The sequence below is a fragment of the Spea bombifrons genome, chromosome 5 (assembly GCF_027358695.1).
Source record: "Spea bombifrons isolate aSpeBom1 chromosome 5, aSpeBom1.2.pri, whole genome shotgun sequence".
NCBI lineage: Eukaryota > Metazoa > Chordata > Amphibia > Anura > Pelobatidae > Spea > Spea bombifrons.
The window spans coordinates 67,423,243-67,443,098 of record NC_071091.1 but is presented as its reverse complement, the minus strand read 5'-3'; positions in this window follow the sequence as shown (position 1 = coordinate 67,443,098).

Genomic DNA, 19,856 nt, shown 5'->3' with positions numbered 1-19,856 from the left:
AGAAATAAAACGCCAACACCCCTCTCAAAGAGAGGGAGATCATTAGAAAAAGAGGGTGCCGTGGGGGGGCGAAAATTATGGAGGAGAAAAGAGAGGACGCCTGTGGAACCAATAGGTATTTTTAATCTATCCTCACACATTCTATCACAGGATGAAATTAAACTTTTGAATAGGGGGCTGAAATTTGCACCAAATAGGAACTTTAATTCTTTTCATGCATTTATAGATGTACAAAAGTTTTCTAGACGTTTAACCGTAAAATTTTTTTTTTAAATAACCCCATAGAACATACTGACACATCTATTCGTACAGAATATAAACACACAATGTTGTCCAAGAAATCTCATTTTTATCCAGCATATTATAAGTCACCAGCTATAGATATTTTTGAAAAATCGATTATTGAGGAGATAGATAAATTATCAAAAAGGAAAATACATTATTCTTCCAACAATTTAACCCCTAATGAGACTCTTGCTTTGAAAAATCTTAGAACTAATGAAACTATAGTAATAAAACCAGCCGACAAGGGAGGAGGTCTGGTTTTGATGGATAGACATCAATACATTAACGAATGTCATAGACAACTGAATGACCCCCTTGTCTACAAAAAATTTAAAAGTAATCCTATCAATGAAATGAAAAAGAGCTATACTCATTTATTGGATCTAGGAAGGCAACAGGGCATTTTGAATAAAAAGGAATATCAATTTTTAAATACATTATATCCTCCCTGCCTTTCTGTTCTTATATCGGCTAAACCCGGGTTGCTGCTGTGTGGACGACGCAAACTTTCGAGGAGGGCATCTCCAAAGCAATTTGTTCGGCGGGAACGAAGCCGGCATTTTTTCGTTATACATCCCAACAAGTCAGAGCAAACTTATTGCTCATTTTCATGTGAGTGGAACACTATACAAAGATATATTTGATTTTCACATATTTGCGGAAAGCACTATGATTTTTTGTTTTTTTATGTTTCTATATATTGACACGCGATATTGACACAACGAACGAAAACTGGAAACCAATATAAGTATTTGTTTATTTTTTATTATATTGCACTTGTATTGGAATAATTAACTAATCACTATTCCTCAAAATTTTAGGCGCAAGACTTTATTCTATTTTTGTTTAAAAAAACACATGCACATTTTTCTGCATCTTTTATTATAGCGGAAATAAACATCATTTTATCTTTATACCGGGCACATCCTGATGTATGAATGACACCAATGCGCTTGCACATCCACTTTTCCTTAATCTGGCAATATGGACACTCAGTAGGCCTGGCAGTCTCTGGTATATACTGAACATTTCACTCATTACTGTTCCATTTAGTTACAAAGATAAAGTTAAGATCGTTTCATATTAATGAATGAATGATGTATGACGTGAGTGACAGCTGCATGAGCCAATCAGTATCTCCCACCTGCCTAACTGCCGCCGCCATGTGGAGTGTCCAGTAACTGCTCAGTGTGCTTCTCCTGTATGATAGACACCGGATACAATGTATCAAGCTCTACCTTTGCTGCTCTCACAGTCCAAACCCGAGGATATCGTCTCCCAGCCTTAAGTGTAAAGCTTAAAGTGTAAAGTGTGTGTTTGGAATGAGTGAAAATAAACAGCTTTTGGAGGCATATTGGAGGCCGTACCGTCTATAATATGGGCTGTGTTCAAACTGATTTATTGGATTAAAGTGTCACTGTTTTCCCTACCTATGATGATCCCAGAAGTAAGAAAAAGCCATGTTTTATGTGTTTTTTTGTTACATATTTCTGTACCCTAGATAAAATAAACACGTTACTCACTTTGCCAAATCCACCTCTTCCCAGCTCAGAATAGAAGGTGAACTCTGCGAGGCTGAGGGGCTTCCTGGGTCCATCTTCTGATCCGCTGGGCTCTCCTGCAGGGCTCTTCTTCCTCTTCTTTCTTCCGCCATCTGTCTCGCTTCCTTGGGAGCTGTGTTTCTTCCGTTTTTGCTGGTCGTCCCGGGGTAGATGTTCGGTCCTCTCTCCCTCCTCTTTTCCCGGTGGTTCAGGGTTCTTCGGGTCTTCATCCTGTCGTCTACGTTTCCAAGCCGCTAGGAATGGCATTTCTCAAAATAAAACGCTGTTCTCGCACCAATAGTATACACCACTGGGAATCAAGAACTGATAGCTTATAACTGCCATTTGCCCCATATATATAGGCTGTCACATATAGAATACGATGACCTCATGCCCACGGCCATGCGACTTGGCATGCGGGATTAGGGCGGCCATCTTTTTTTTTTTTTTTTTTTTTCAAATGTGTTTTTGAAATATCGAAGTCCCCTTACTGTTTTTGATAGTAAAATATAGTGTTTTCATGAGCAATATGCTGATAGAACAGGGCCCCGGATCTACCGGCACCAAAGATCCCAAACGGACCAGCATTTTTGGATCTCTGTTTTACAGTCATTTTAATCAAAATGATTGAAACTGACTAAATTACTGAAGTTTGAGCAAATAAATACCAGTCTTTTGTTTTGTGAAGTGTACTGAAAGCCATGCATATGGTACTTATATGTTAAAACTGATATAAATAAATTTGCTTCATGGGTAACGTATATAAAGATGTTTGATGAATGCTTTATCATTGACAAAGTTGTTGATATAGAATGCAAACATAGAATGCACATTAAGTTAATATCAATACAGAAGAGGTGGAATTAAAGCAATTTGTATACCAAGCGAACATGGGCTTATTGTAATAAATTATAACATTACAGAAAAGAAATATATTTTAACACCTAGATAATTTAAGGGGATAAATAAAAAAATTGTGAAAAACAGTTCTCACTATATAATAATTTTGCCGAAAACAAGAAACATAATGTTTATCCAAGGTGACTGTAAAAATGAAGTATATTGGTTCTTTGACACAACTCTTAATTTAGATAAATTGCAAAAATGTAAAGCCCCAACCTGTCTATTTTTTTTTAAAGAACGCCTTTTTTTCGTGAAGCTTGGTTGTATAGCCAGAGGTATCAGCAGTAGACAGAGAGAAGTGCTCATGCCGTTGTACAGAGCACTGTTGAGACCTCACTTGGGTTAATTTAAAGGCAGTTATGGTTAATGGGGTGTTTAGGGCAAATTTAGGGGCAGTTATGGTTGATAGGGTATTTAGGGTTAATTTATGGGCAGGATCAGCTGATGGGGTATAATGGGTTAATTTAGGGGCAGTTGTGGTTGATTGAGTCTTTAGTGTTAATTTAGGAACAGTTATGGTTAATGGGATGTTAAGGGTTAATCTGGAGGCAGTTGTGGTTGATGGGGTCTTTAGCACTAATTTAGGGGCAGTTATGGTTAGTAGGGTATTTAGGGTTAATTTAGGGGCAGTTGTGGTTGATGGGGTCTTTAGGGTTAATTTAGGGGCAGTTATGGTTAATGGGGTATTACGGGTTAATTTAGGGGCAGTTATGGTTTATGGGGTGTTTAGGGTTAATTTAGGGGCATTTATGGTTAATTATATCGTTAAGGTTAATTTAGGGGCAGTTATGGTTGATGGGGTATTTAGGGCTAATTTAGGGGCAGTTATGGCTGATGGGGTATTACGGGTTAATTTAGGGGCAGTTATGGTTAATGGGGCATTGGGGTTAATTTAGGGGCAGTTATGGTTTATGGGGTGTTTAGGGTTAATTTAGGGGCATTTATGGTTAATTATATCGTTAAGGTTAATTTAGGGGCAGTTATGGTTGATGGGGTCTTTAGGGCTAATTTAGGGGCAGTTATGTCCGATGGGGTATTACGGGTTAATTTAGGGGCAGTTATGGTTTATGGGGTATTTAGGGTTAATTTAGTGGCAGTTGTGGTTGATGGCGTCTTTAGGGTTAATTTAGGGGCAGTTATGGTTAATGGGGTTTTTCAGGTTAATTTAGGGGCAGGATTGGTTGATCGGGTCTTTTGGGTTAATTTAGTGGCAATTATGGTTAATGGGGTGTTTCGGGTTAATTTAGGGGCAGTAATATTTGATGGGGTGTTTAGGGTTAATTTAGGAGCATTTATGGTAAATTACATTGTTAGGGTTAATTTAAGGGCAGTTATGGTTGATGGGGTCTTTAGGGCTAATTTAGGGGCAGTTATGGATAGTAGGGTTAATTTAGGGGGCAGTTGTGGTTGATGGGGTCTTTAGGGTTAATTTAGGGGCAGTTATATTTGATGGGGTGTTTAGGGTTAATTTAGGTGCAGTTATGGTGGATGGGGTCTTTAGGGCTAATTTAGGGGCAGTTATGGCTGATGGGGTATTACGGGTTAATTTAGGGGCAGGATTGGTTGATCGGGTCTTTTGGGTTAATTCAGCGACAATTATAGTTAATGGGGTGTTTAGGGTTAATTTAGGGGCAGTTGTGGTTGATGGGGTCTTTAGGTCTAATTTAGGGGCAGTTATGGTTAGTAGGGTTAATTTAGGGGCAGTTGTGGTTGAAGGCGTCTTTAGGGTTAATTTAGGGGCAGTTATGGTTAATGGGGTCTTTCGGGTTAATTTAGGGGCAGTCATATTTGATGGGGTGTTTAGGGTTAATTTAGGGGCATTTATGGTTAATTACATCATTAGGGTTAATTTAGGGGCAGTTATGAGTGATTATGGCTGATGGGGTATTACAGGTTAATTTAGGGGCAGTTATGGTTAATGGGGCATTGCGGTTAATTTAAGGGCAGTTATGGTTTATGGGGTGTTTAGGGTTAATTTTGGGGCAGTTATGGTTAATGGGGTCTTTAGGGTTAATTTAATGCTGAGGACTGAGGGTTAAGTTTATTTAATAAGGTTAACTTAAGGTGCAGTTAGAGGTAAAGGGGATCAAACTAAGGGGAATCAAAATCCTGGGGACAGTGAAGTTTAACCCAGTACTTATTTATAAAAGTATTGTGTCAGTGTGCTGTGAACGAGTCTGAATCTATGAGGGCATATCTGGGGAGGACGGAATGGCATATCTGGGGGTATAAGGCATACTGGGGTATAAGGCATATCTGGGGAGGACGGAATGGCATATCAGGGTTCACAGTGGCATATCAAAGGGTATAAGGCATATAGGGTGGCATATCTGGGGGTATGTGGCATATCTGGCAGGCAGTGTGGCAAGCCTGGGCTCAAATGTGCATAACTGGGGGGGCAGGTTGGGAAATAAAACCTGCTTTTCCTGCTGTTTGTTTTTAACATTTTTTAACAAAAACGGCATTTAAAAGCCACTCACCGGCGCCCCCCGTGAGATGGCGCCCATGGCACGTGCCATGGCTGCCATGCCCTATATACGCCTCTGCACAAACTGCCTTTTTAAGGTCATGTCACAGCATCTCAATCGCACTCAAGTGAGGACTTTGACTAGGTCACTCCAAAACCTTCTTTGATTTATTTTGAGTCATTCAGAGGTGGACTTGTTTGTGTTCTTCGAATCATTGTCCTGTTGCATAACCCAACTGCACTTGAACTTTAGGTCACAAACTGACATTCTTCTTCAGGATTTTCTTGTAGAGAGCAGAATTCATGGTTCCATCATTCAGTAAGTCGGCCAGGTCCTGAAGAAGCACAGCAGCCCCAGATCATCACACTTCCACCACTCTGTTTGACTGTTCTTATTGTGGAATGCTGTGTTAGCTTTATAGCAGATGTAACGGGGCCCATGAATACTATCCCAAAATTCTTGGGGGTCATCAAGATGTTTTTCTGGAAATATGAGACTAGCTTTTGTTTTCTTTTTGGTCAGCAGTGGATTTTAGCCTTGTAACTCATCCATAGATGCAATTTTTGCGCATAATCTCTTATTATTCTGGAATTGTAAATTGTGATCTTAACCGAGACAAGTGAGGTCAGGAAGGGGACAAATACCTTTTCACAGGATTGTGTGATATATTGTTATTGCAACAGAAAACTGACATATTAAAAAAGGACCAAAATATATTTTATATATTCAAGTGCTTTCTTAAATATGATGACATTCTTTTTTTCCTTCAAAATAGCAATCTATATTTTTCAAATATTTTTTTCCATAATTTGAGGTCAAGAGAAAATGATCTGTTCTGACTGTTCGCCTAATATCTAGATAAAACATGTCCAACGCTTTCTGGTATATTTACAAATTTAAAAATATAGTGTACAAGTTTAAACACTTAAAACAATAAGTGTACATTTAACACATTTGCAGGTGTAAATAAAAACAAGTTAATTATCTAAGACAAGTGGTTTGCAAATAGGGTAACATATTGGACCTCCTATGTTAACGTTATTCCCCATATACAAGATAGTAAATGTGAAAGTGTACACCAGCGCTATCCCTAATTGACCTCCATCCTTATAAATTGTCATTAATGAAGAGGAGGAATTTAAGATCAAAGAAGAATTTAAATGATCAAAAAACATATGGTAACATTATTTTTTGGCCATTTCTGCTGTGTCCAAAATTACAATGTGAAGCCATCTTGTGGATGAATACTACAATAACAGTCACTTCATTTGGCCAACAACACCACAAAATGTTTTATTTATTTTGAGTATTTCAAATGAGATCGTTTTTAAAATCACCATAGGGTTCTATGTTAGCTAAGGGAATATTGGGTATATTTACACAGGACACCCAACTGTCCTTTTTTAAGCAGCACAGTCCCAATTTTTAGAAGCTGTCCGGCTTTTGCAGGATATCATGGGTCAGTAAGGGAGATGAGAAGGTCTCGCCTCTCTGTCCACGGAGCTGTGCAATCAATCGATGTTTGTGCTATGGCAGTACAGACCTCAATGTCAGCTCTGACAGGGTCACTTTGCGATGTATTGAAACACATCATCACTATTTGATGTCATAATCCCAAAGTTCTGCTTAGATGGTCTCCCCACCTCTAATGGCACGGCCCAACTTTGGACATCTGAAATGTCATCACCTTCTGTGATTTGCCTCAGCACCTCAGCAATTCACCTCAGCAATTTGGTTATTGGCAAACCTTGATTATTTAAAGAGAATAGATCCAAATTCTGTAAAATCACCAAAAACAAAAAGGGATACTATATATTTGTATCATTCACCTCTGACAGGCAAAACGCATTGAAGACATAGGGATAATAACAAACTTACGATTTTAATTGTGTTTTATATATACCTTATTTGTTGGAAATAACATTGCAATCTTACATTCTGAACTTATTTCTGGCACCTATTATATCTACTGCTGTACTGTTACTTTGGGTGCATCTGAGCCCTAATTAGGTTCTTTTCAGCAGCCTTCTATCTCATTCCTTTTGTTTTTTCTGTTTTTCCTTCTCTTCTGTCCTCCTCTTCTCTCTTTGTATTCACTAAACCCACTCCAGGCACAGGCCTACACACATTATCTTATTTATTAGTATAGAGCAAGAAAGCAAAATGCTGGGGTTGGTCAGCAATACAAAGTATCTTCCCTGTCCAGATCACCCTGAACTGTTTTGTAGAAATGCCAATATTGTAGGATTAATAGTACATAAAGCACTTTTCTAGAAAGCACATGGAAGAGAATATACATATTTAAGAGCAGAAAATATTTACCTTTGTTAATAAATGTGCTGCATGTTAAGGTCTATGTAGAACATCTCCAGGATCAGATACACACCCGGTCCAAATACACTGAAGGCCTGTGCGCATAGAGGAGGTACCGTGCATGTGTATTCTTCATGTGTAGAATGCCAACTTTTTGTGGTTCATCTATATGTTTTAAAGGGCACAGTTCACTATTTTAATTGGGATGTCTTTTAGTACATTTTGTAGGCCTGTTCCATTTCATCATCTGTCATATCTGGACTTTTTTTTTAGATCCCTAGTTTGATGACGTCCAATATCCTTTTTAGTCCCCATCTAAATTGTCTTCAAACACATTTTCTATGTACTATAATGAGAGTGATAGCTTGTTGCAAGCAAGGTATGCTGGATCTTCGAAACACTAAATAATTGTAATATTTCAATCACTAGTGGAGGAATCATGGCCATGTACAGTGGACCTCACAATGCCATCTGCGAGGAGGTAGCAACAGTACAGTAAATCAGCAACACTGTTTAGATCACAGTGGGACAAACGTGTTACTCTCCCTTTACAATTCATTATGTATCAAACAGAATACAGCCCAAGAAAAACAGGAATTCACAAAAAATCTTTATTCAGCAAGTCATTTTCAATCCAGATTTAAAAAACAAACATTCTGAAATATTGACTTGGTGCGAATGTGCTACATTGCCATACTTTCAATAGCCAGATCATATGCCAGTCACTTAAATCTATTTTGTGCATGGTGCCATCATCATGCCATCACCTTTTGCCATCATGGTACAGGCTCGACTGGTTACATGATTGATTCTGCCGAACCTAGAATTGAGTTAATTACATGCAAGTCCAAAGCATTGCAGTGCATAATAAACGCATAAACCAACATCAAGCCATTGCAAATATTGATGTACGTAATGTATTTATCGCCCCTGTCCATTTAAAAGGTAAATCCCCCAACTCTTTGATAGAATGTGAAAAATGAAGGCTGATGTCCTGACCATCCACAAATAGCATAGTGAACACCTATACAACTTACGTGTGCTTTCCATACATTTTCCTTCACAGCACAGAAACTCATATTTTCCCCTCACAATTACATTTTGCCAACATAAAGAAACCCCACCTCAATTCATATGGACACTTATTTTAAGGTGATTACTGTTTGTATACAGTATTCCAGGTCCAGTTTGCCATATAATATATTGGCTTTGTTGTAAGATTAGACTACCCTTCCATTTCTGTTTCTTACATGGTCAATTCCTTTTGTAATCTGAAGATTCTACAATTGTAAATTGTAAAATTACTTAATTTGATTATGTCATAGAGTAAACTGGATTCATTCAGTATCACTTTCCTTCCACTACCAGAAAGATTTGGAATTTGCATACACATTTCAAGCAAATTTTGTGATGATTATACCTTCAAATGCCTTTAAACTGTATTAGATTGCATGCTTGTGAGAACATGTACGTTTCTTCTTCAGGTATTATGAAAAGCGCTAAGTAGTCTCACAAGATTACAATCTAATGTAATTAGTTAGCTAATAAAGGTATCATCTTCACCAGATTTTCTTATTTCCATTCTACAGCTACAATCGCACTTCGCACTTCGCACAATCGTATTGCTACTCTCTTTCTTCTTTTTGAGGACAGGGACTCTACTGGCCGAGTGCTCCTTGTTCTGATCCGTACTCCTTTTTGCGGTGTTAGTGCAAGCTGTTTTCAGTCTTTTGAAAAACTTGCGCAGTTTTCTGGGGCAGGATCTCTTTACAATCCACCTAAGTCCATGGAGGAAACAACACTCCCCCATAGCTCTCCTTTTAAAAGGTTCTCCTTTTAAATCTCAACAATCTCTGATGTTCTTGGTAACAACACTTCAAGCCTGCTATGAGTAGCTGCTTACAAGTGCCGAGCGCCCAAATACACTGAGGAAGCAGGTCAACGCGTTCCAGCTTTACAGTGATATTGATGTCACAATTCACTGCTCACATTGTGAGATCACAAGGATGACTCTTCTGCTTTATGGATTTAAATACTCTAGTGGATTCCGTTTAATTTATTGATGGGACATCTTTGTATCTATCATATAAAATGACCAGGGTGTTACTGTTTGGTGAATTTAGATACTGCATACAAATGTCCCCATCCTGCATGAAAAAGCCATAAATTATTGTAATGAGTTGTCTCATTTCTTGCCCTCTCATTGGTTTGAGATGGAAAGGAAAAGGTTGCAGTTTTCTAGACTTCCCTAAAAAAAAACAAAAAAAAAACATTCAATAAATGTTCAAACTGCTTACATTTAGCCGCTGGCCACTTGGACGTCCTCACCTCCTGTGTGTAAATGAAAATTGGGGTAAGAAGTATCTGTCTGAAACGATAATCTTTCCATTTGAAAGTACCGAGTACTGTTTGATGACATAACTACTTATGCAGGCCTACACCGTACACCCCAACCATCCTGGATTTTGCAGGGCAGTCCCAATTTTCAGACCTAAAATCTTCAATCTCCTGTTTGTCGTGGCATTAAAAATGTGTTACTAGTATTACAGTAAAAGTTTGTTTTTTTTTGTTTTTTTGCCATGTCTGTGCAGCTGCATATTAGCCATTTGTATGAGTTCAGTCTCTGTTGTTTTAGCCAATGTACTTGAGAAGCACCCTGACTCCCTGACTCTTAGAGGGACATTTAGGTAAATGAGGAATTGGATCTTTAGTTATTAAGACTTTAGTGCCACTGCCATAAATAACCCACTTTTCTTCATGGCTAAACATCCTTATTGTATATACAGCCTGTGGCGTATTCTGGCCGAGGCTCACAGTCCAGAGACACGTTTTAATGTTTTAATGCACTCCTGACCAAAAACAAAACAAAGGCTCGTCTCCCATTTGCCAAAAAAAATCTATACTATTGATGGAACCATGATGGAAAAAAACCGAAACAAATACCGTATTTGCTCGATTATAAGACGACCCTGATTATAAAACGACCCCCCAAAATCTAAATATTAATTTAGGAAAAAAAAAAAAAGCCTGAATATAAGACTACCCTATAGGAAAAAAAGTTTTACTAGTAAATATTAATTCATGTAAACATTTTTTTCATATTTAATAAAAGCTATGATTGAGAAAAATATATATTTTTTTATTTCCTTTTATTTGCTAACCTGCCCCCCCCCAGTTATGCACATCTGCCCCCAAGGTTGCCACTCTGCCCCTAGAAATGCCTTAATCCCCCTTTATTTGCCACTCTGCCCCATTATGTGCCTTTTAACCCTCTATATGCCGCTCTGCCTCCAGAAATGTCTTATGCCCTCCTATATGCCACTCTGCCCCATGATATGCCAGAGTGGCATATAGGGGGTTAAAAGGCATTTCTGGAGCTATATATATATATAACTGCTAACAGAAATCAAACTCCTATCAAGCCAAGGCAGCCAGTACATGCTGGAACCTGGGGATGATAGGAGTTTGAGTACAGCCTCCCTATGCCATGCTACCCCCCCTTACACATCCATGCTATCACACACACACTCATTCACAAACATTTAAATACTCATTCATTCCATTAATCACACATACACACACACTCAAACCCGCCACCCCCTTACCTGAACTGCAGATCTCCCACTCGCAGACTTCTGCAGGGGCCCGGCTGTGCGAGCAACTTCTCTGGCCCCGCCCCCAGAGGAAGGAGGGGGAGGCAGAATTATGTGACACTCTGCTAGCTTCCTGCTGCTAATAGAAGAGACGCTGCTCGGGACCAAAGCACCGGTAAGCAGCCTGGCCCCAGCAGACATTTTTTGAGGTCTAATTACAAGACGACCTCGATTATAAGACGAGGGGTATTTTTCAGAGCATTTGCTCTGAAAAAAACCTCGTCTTATAATCGAGCAAATACGGTATATAGTGCAATAAGTTTTAATCAGATAAGGGACGGACGACGTGATGATGCACGTTTGCACGCTGCGTCGCCACGTCGCTAGATGAGCCGCAATGCCGGTTAACCCGACACCTCGCAGCTGATCGGTAACCGCCGACGCCGACGCCAATCGCGGGCGGCTTACCTTGATCGCCGGCCTCCTGAAGCCTTGGACCCTCCAGCTGCCAGCTTCCCCATGCTGCCTCCTGCTGCCCTGCTACCCCCAATCTGACTTTCACGCTGGGTCTGTTGCCGGCGTCTGTGTGATCACCGACCGCAGTGCGATTCTGGAAACACTGCCGAATGTTGCTGAGTGCCGCGGAATGCTGCTGGATGGTTTTTTTACTGAAGCTCTACAGGAATGGTGACGTACATAATAATCGGTTTTGAATGATTAAGAACGGGGATTATAACATCAAAGCAGGAGGATGTGCAGGGGAGAGGCGAAGAGGAAATAAATAAAAAATAAATAAATAAGGAAAGCAGACAAGCATCAAGTACAGAGTACTGAAGAGAGTATAAGAGCCGTTTTTTTTTTGTTTTTTTTTAAAGACATTTATTTATTTATTTTATTTTTTAAAGACACATGCAAATATAATACCTTAACATTTTTGGGCATATAAGACGTATGCAAATATAATACCTTATCACTATTGAGAATACAAGACCTATGCAAATATTATACCTTAACATCTTTGAACAGTTCCAAAAAAGTAATATATAAGAACGAGAGTTCTAAGAGATTATATATATAGATCAAATATCTCCATACTAAAGGAACAGGAGAAGTCTCCGGTATTTTGAGGATATCGAATTGGTACACTTGCTATATCTGAATGGTTATAAACTGTCTAAGGAACCTATCTTGCTATATCTGAATGGTTATAAACTGTCTAAGGAACTAATCTTGCATTACCTTAATATTTAAATGATAAACGTGTGGCTTAGTAGACTGGGAGCTGGATCCCATAAAATACAAAGTTTGGACACACTTGACTAATTGCTGGGTATTTTAAAATGTCTACTAGGAAAATGGCCGAACAGAAATCTCTCTCCAAACGAGAAAAGGAAAAGAAAGATAAACAGGATCGGCAGGATAAAAGACTCTCAAATTTTTTCTCGCCACAAACGGATAGGAGTAGGAGAGATTCGCGACAGATAAATACACTAGACAAAGAATCAGGAGATAAGGATGTACATGATATGGAGGATCTCCTGACAACTCAGAAAAGGCTGGAACAATAGCCTGTTACACCAGAATACCGTATTTGATCGATTATAAGACGACCCTGATTATAAGACGACCCCCCAAAATCTGAATATTAACTTAGGAAAAAAAGAAAAAGCCTGAATATAAGACGACCCTAAAGGAAAAAAGTTTTACCAGTAAATGTTAATTCATGTAAACTATTTTTTTTTAATAAAAGCTATGATTGAGAAAAATATTTTTTGTTGTTTTTATTTCTTGTATTTTCCAACCTGTCCCCCAGTTACGCACATCTGCCCCCAGGCTTGCCACACCAATATGGCACTGTGGCCCATGATATGCCTTTTAACCCTCTATATGCCACTGTGCCCCATGGTATGCCTTTTGACCCCCTATGTGCCACTCTGCCTCCAGAAATGCCTTATACCCCTATATCCCATTCTGGCATTTAGGGGGTTAAAATGCATATTATGGGGCAGAGTGGCATATAGGGAGGTATAAGGCATTCCAGGAGGCAGAGTGGCATTAAGGGAGTTAAAAGGCATTATATAGAGCACTCTGCCTCCAGAAATGCCTTATACCCCTATATGCCACTCTGGCATTTAGGGGGTTAAAAGGCATATTATGGGGCAGAGTGGCATATAGGGAGGTATAAGGCATTTCAGGAGGCAGAGTGCACTATTAAATGCCCCCTTAACGCCACTCTGCCTCCTGAAATGCCTTATACCTCCCTATATGCCACTCTGCCCCATAATATGCCTTTTAACCCCCTAAGTGCCAGAGTGGCATATAGGGGTGTAAGGCATTCCAGAAATGCCCTACACACACACACACACACACACACACACACACACACACACTTACTTACCGGTGCTTCCAATTTCCTGCTGTATTGCCGGGGCAGCGGGCTGACGTCTCATTCCGCGGCAGCCGGAAGGAGGTGGAGTTGGCAGCGGGGGTTTGTATGCGTCCGTCGCAAATACCTTCCCCGGCTGTCAGATATCAGGAACTCTTGAACTCTGATCTCTGACAGTCGGGGAAGGTATTTGCGACGGACGCATACAAACCCCCGCTGCCAACTTCACCTCCGGAAGCACCGGTAAGTGTGTGTGTGTGGTGGGGGGGGCGACGACAGGAGGATCCAGGTCCCCTGCAGCGGTGCGGGGGATCTGGATCTTAGTCTCCTAATCAGACCTCTATTTGAGGTCTGATTAGAAGACGACCCCGATTATAAGACGAGGGGTATTTTTCAGAGCATTTGCTCTGAAAAAAACCTCGTCTTATAATCGAGCAAATACGGTATATTAAAATGTGCTTCGACAATCAGTTAATTCTAATAAAACAGGAGATCCAAGATAATATAAAGGATTTGAAAAATGAACTGATTTCCATTGGGCAAAGACTTAAAACAACAGAGGAAAAGGTTGAGAACCTAGACCGCATTATACTTGCTCAGAAAGATATTATGTCTAAGCAACAGATTAATAAGACGTTTCGAGCTGAAGGTGGCAGAAATGGAAGACAGATCCAGAAGAAATAACCTAAGACTACGCAATATTCCAGATGAGATAACCCAGCATCTTATGGGAGACTATCTAACTGCCTTTTTTAAGGCCTTGGGTCTAAAGGATGGAGAATACATCTTAGACAAATGGTTTAGACTTCCTAAACCAAGATCATTTCCGCCAAATGTCACGGGAGATGTTATAATAACATGTCATTCCTATAATATTAGAGAAAATATAATAAGAGCAGTTAGGTTTAGTCAAATTGAGGAGGCCCCATACTCCGATATTAAAGTATTTCAAGATCTTTCGTTCCAAACAAGAAAAGATAGAAAAGCTTTCTCTGAGTCTATTTTGGTACTCAGGAAACACAATATAACATACAAATGTGGTTTTCCTGCAAGGGTTATTGTAACAATAGGAGGCAAGACAGAAGTCTTAGATTCCCCAGATACAGCTATGAAATGGATAGAACAACAGGCTTTTGTTTGAGTAAATATATAATTGTGTTTTTTTTTTTTGTTTTTTTTTTATACACGTTGGAGAATTATTTATATATAATAAAGAATAAGAGAAGGGCAGAGAGATAGAATATAAATATTATACATGTCTTTGCAATGGTGGTATAGTTATACACTGCTAGAAGAAGAATTAATCTGGGCTAAGGGTATACATATATAATATAACATACACTCACTTATGCATGTAATATGTTATATATAAATGAAAACTAAAAGTAAAATCGAGCACTAATTTTATATTAATAGATATATCATATCACAAAATATTCACAAAGCACTATCTATATATTTTTTTTTTTTCCTTTTATAAATATATATATAAAACATAATTTAAAGAAAATGAGTTATTGGAGAAATATCTCCATATTTTTATAAACATTGAGACAGGATATTTTACACTATATAACAAAGAGCAAGGAAACGAACACAGATAGGAATTTTTTTTTTTTTTTTCATACACGGAGAATTATTTATATATAATAAAGAACAAGATAAGGGGAGAGAGATAGAAAATAAATATTATATATGTTTTTGCAATGGTGGCATAGTTATACACTGTTAGAAGAAGAATTAATTTGGGCTAAGGGTATATTTATATAATATAACATATACTCACTTATGCATGTAATATGTTATATATAAATGAAAACTAAAAGTAAAATCGAGCACTAACTTTATATTAATAGATATAGCATATCACAAAATATTCACTAAGCACTATTTATATAAACTTTTTTCTTTTTTTTTTTCTTTTATAAATATATATATAAAACACAATTTGAAGAAAATGAGTTATTGGAGAAATATCTCCATATATTTATAAATATTGAGACAGGATATTTTACAGTATATAACAAAGAGTAAGGAAACGAGCACAGACAGAAATTTTTTTTTTTCTCTTTCTTCTTCGATATACAGTTTAAAGGGTCGATTAACATCGTGCTCTGTTTTATTGATTAATAACTATCTATATATAAGAGTACTTAAGGCTCTAGTTTTATTATTTATGTTTATCTGCTATTGGCTTTTTTTAGGAGGTACACTATTAGCTGCTATGTCTTCGGGTTTCCGGCCTGACGACTCAATTCTTCACCATTTACCTTCTTAGAGTGGAATTAGCCGTGGGTGGGGTTTAGTACCACGGTATGTTGAGATAGATAATCAGTGGACAAGGTTAATTAAGTTCGAGAGAACTGATAATGTTCTAGTCTTTTATTTAATGTTTGTTGAAAATGTATGTATGTTTTGTCAGCTATTCGGGATGCACAAAGAAGGGAATATAGAGCCTCGGAGATTCTGGGACTATGGTTAAAATACTTTCAATTAACACCCAGGGTCTGAATTCTCCCACTAATCGCTCAATAGTGTTTGATTTTCTTAGAAAAGAAAAAGCCCAGATCGTTTTTCTACAAGAGACCCACTGGAAAAAATCGGATAATATGAGATTCATTCCTGAAAGATATACCCATACGATTTGCTTGTCACTAGAAGGCTATAGAAAAAGAGGAGTGGCAATTCTTATTAGTAATGAAGTAGATGCTAAAATTATCTATCAAGAAATTGATCAAGAGGCAAGGGTCATAATAGTAATAATGGAAATGCAAGGTGAGATCTATACTTTGATTAATATCTATGCCCCTAATGGCTCTTCTAATAGTTTCTTTAGAAGTTTATTTGAAAAGATAATAAGAATCAAACAAGGAAAACTATTATTTGCGGGAGACATTAACCGAATTATAGAGCCAGCGCTGGATAAGAAAACAAATAAAGGTCAGATTATAGATAAAAACATAAAAACACAGGCACTCCAATTTAAAAAAAACCATAAGGAACTATGGTCTATTGGATCTATGGCGGATTTACCATCCAGAAGAAAGGGACTTTACGTGCTTTTCTAAAACATATCTTTCGTATTCAAGAATTGATTTATTCCTAGGCGATGATCAGATAGCAAGAAGGGTAAAAAAGATGTTAATACAGGATATCACCTGGTCTGATCATAACGCATTAATAATGGTCATCTTACCTGAAAATCCTAAAATAAGATCCAATTGGCGCTTAAATGAAAATATCTTATCTAAAAAGGAGAATAGAGATTATATAATAGACATTACAAAAAATATTTTTTGGAAAATGAGAATAAAGAAGTCCCCTTGCCAATAGTTTGGAGTGCCTATAAATGCGTAATCAGAGGCCACTTTATTAAATTGGGTACTATAATGAAAAAATCCAGGGGGGCCTCCTTGGCTGAGTTATATCTAAATTTTTATAGAATTTCACAGGAAAACAAATTCTCCCCTTCAGAATCCAAGACAAGAGTATTAAATGAAATACAAAATAAAATAAATGAAGCATTAATTGAGGAAAAGAATAAAAACTTGCATTACCTAAAAATTAATTGGTATTATAAGGGCAATCGAGCCGACTTATTGCTATCCAATAAACTCAAGGCTAAGAGACAATCAAGACAATCATTTGCTATCAAATGGAGAACTGTGCCTTACGCCAGAGAAAATCGGAGTAGCCTTTAATGACTACTATAAACTTCTATATAACTTAAAGATCAAAAAGCAAGAACATGCATATGAATATTTCTCAAAAAGAGCCACTCCGAAATTATCAGAAGATCAATTGATGTCTATAAATCAACCTATAGAAATAGAAGAAGTTAAAAAGGTTATCAATGAAATGCAAAATAATAAGGCGCCAGGGCCAGATGGTTATAGTAATAAATTCTATAAAATTTTTAAAGATCTATTAGCGGATAAACTCATCAAGACTTTCAATGAAGTAATTAAAACTCGTTCTTTCCCCCCTGAAATGCTAAGGGCTAATATAGTTCCGATATTAAAGCCTAATAATGACCCAGAGACCCTTTCCAATTATCGCCCGATCTCGCTTTTAAATGGGGATGTTAAAATCTGTGCGGCAATACTAGCGAAGAGGATAAAAGCTGTGATACATAATCTAATTCTTCAAGACCAGACTGGCTTTATTCCGGGTAGGACGTCGAAGAACAACATTAGGAAAGTTATCGATATACTGGATGTCTCCTCGCGTTCGAGGGTCCCAACTTTGACCCTGTCATTGGATGCTGAGAAGGCCTTTGACAGGGTCAGTTGGGACTTCCTGGAACATACTCTAGAAGCCTATGGCTTAAAAGGAAATATTTTTGAGGCTATTATGGCCCTTTATACGTGTCCGTCTGCAAGAACAGTTGGCCCGGGGATAGAATCTCAATGGTTCCCAATTACTAATGGCACGAGGCAGGGGTGCCCATTATCACCTCTCTTATATATATTAACAATTGAACCCCTTACCTCTGATATTCGAGGCAACCAGGACATATATGGTTTTAGTAGTAATACACTAGTAAGTAAGATTAGTCTATATGCAGACGATATCCTTCTTTTTCTAGAACAACCTAGAACATCCTTACCTGAATTAATGCGAGTAATTGAAATCTACTCTAAATATTCTAATTATAAAGCGAATATTAATAAAACTGTTCTTATGGCAAATAATTTAAGCCAGGAAGAATTAAGATTTATAAAATCCAATTTTGATTTCATCTGGGCCAAAGATTATATAGAATATCTAGGGATTAAGATTACTAAGGATCCTGTAAGGACAGTAGAGACTAACTTTCTACCATTATTAAGATCTACAAATAAAACTTTAAAAGGCTGGAAAAGGAAAGAAATTTCCTGGACCGGTAGAATAAATACTATCAAATCATACATCCTTCCCAAATGGACATATTTATTTCAGATGCTACCTCTACAAGTCCCCAAATCTTGGCTACGAATGATCCAGACAGCTTTAAATAAATTCATTTGGTTAAATAAAAAACCTAGAATAAGTCTAAAACTCCTCTCTAAGAAAACCAGAGAAGGAGGACTTGGAATACCAAATATTGTGGAATATCATGATGCATGTATGTTAGCCCATGTAATGGCCTCCCAAATAAAGGAAGCTAGAGACGAGATATGGTATCAACTTGAAGGAAAAATGATTGGCTGTAGAGATATTGCATCTTTACCATGGATCATAAGATCTGGAAGTAGGGAAAAAATATGGAGAGAAAGATCTCTAGTCCTAGAAAGCACACTAGAAGTATGGGATCGGACCAAAAAAAAACTAGGCCTACATAATACGTTAGGGAATTTTCTTCCCTTAGATGTAATCTCAGGCAATATAGATAATCTAAATCTAAACCCATGGAAACAAGCAGGTATTTATATTGTTCGAGATCTATACCGAGACAATGAATTTAAATCTTTTCCCCAGATTCAGGAGGAGTTTTCTATACCCTCCAAAGAGATATTTTCATATTTAAGAATTAAGGGCTTTATTTCAAAATGTAAACTACTGTATAATGGAGAAGATCTGAAACAACTTAAAAGAATGTATAGTATGAGGAACACTAAGGGTATGATTTCTAGATGTTTAACCCTCATTAGATCCCATCAAAACTATACGCAGATTCCGGCAATTAAATTATGGGAAAGGGATTTAAGGAGGACAATACCCTGGGAATCTTGGTTAGATTCGATACGGTGGGTTAATAAAGCTATACGTTGTCTGAATACTAGGGAAAATTTCTATAAGGTGGGTTACAGATGGTACTATGTTCCTTCTAAATTAGCAAAAATGTATGGAAAAACAGAAGCACTATGTTGGAGATGTGGATCTGAAAACGGGGACTATATACATACCTGGTGGTTATGCCCTCAAATAAAAGATCTTTGGAGAAAGGTCTTTGACCATATCGAGAGATTGATTGGAATTAAGTTGCCCTTTACCCCAGATTTCGCTCTTTTACATCTGGATTGTCCATCAGGCCCAAAGGTAGATAAATATTTAATAATTCATATACTTCTGTCTACTAAGATACTGATAGCCAAATACTGGAAAAGTAATAAGGTCCCTCAGTGGTCAGAGATAAGATTACGATCACTATACCATTGTAAAATGGAATTGGGCATAACAAAATTAGTTGGATATAGTATAAGTAAGATTAAACAATGGGAGAAACGCCTACAGCTCCTGGAAATTGTGTAGTAGGAGATATATTGCTTCCCTATAATATCGTTGCATTCCGAACCAGAGGTTTATTTGTCATTGTATGTCGATTGTATGTATTATTGTTTAGTGTAAAAATTGTCTTTTTTTTTTTTATGTATGGAAAATTAAT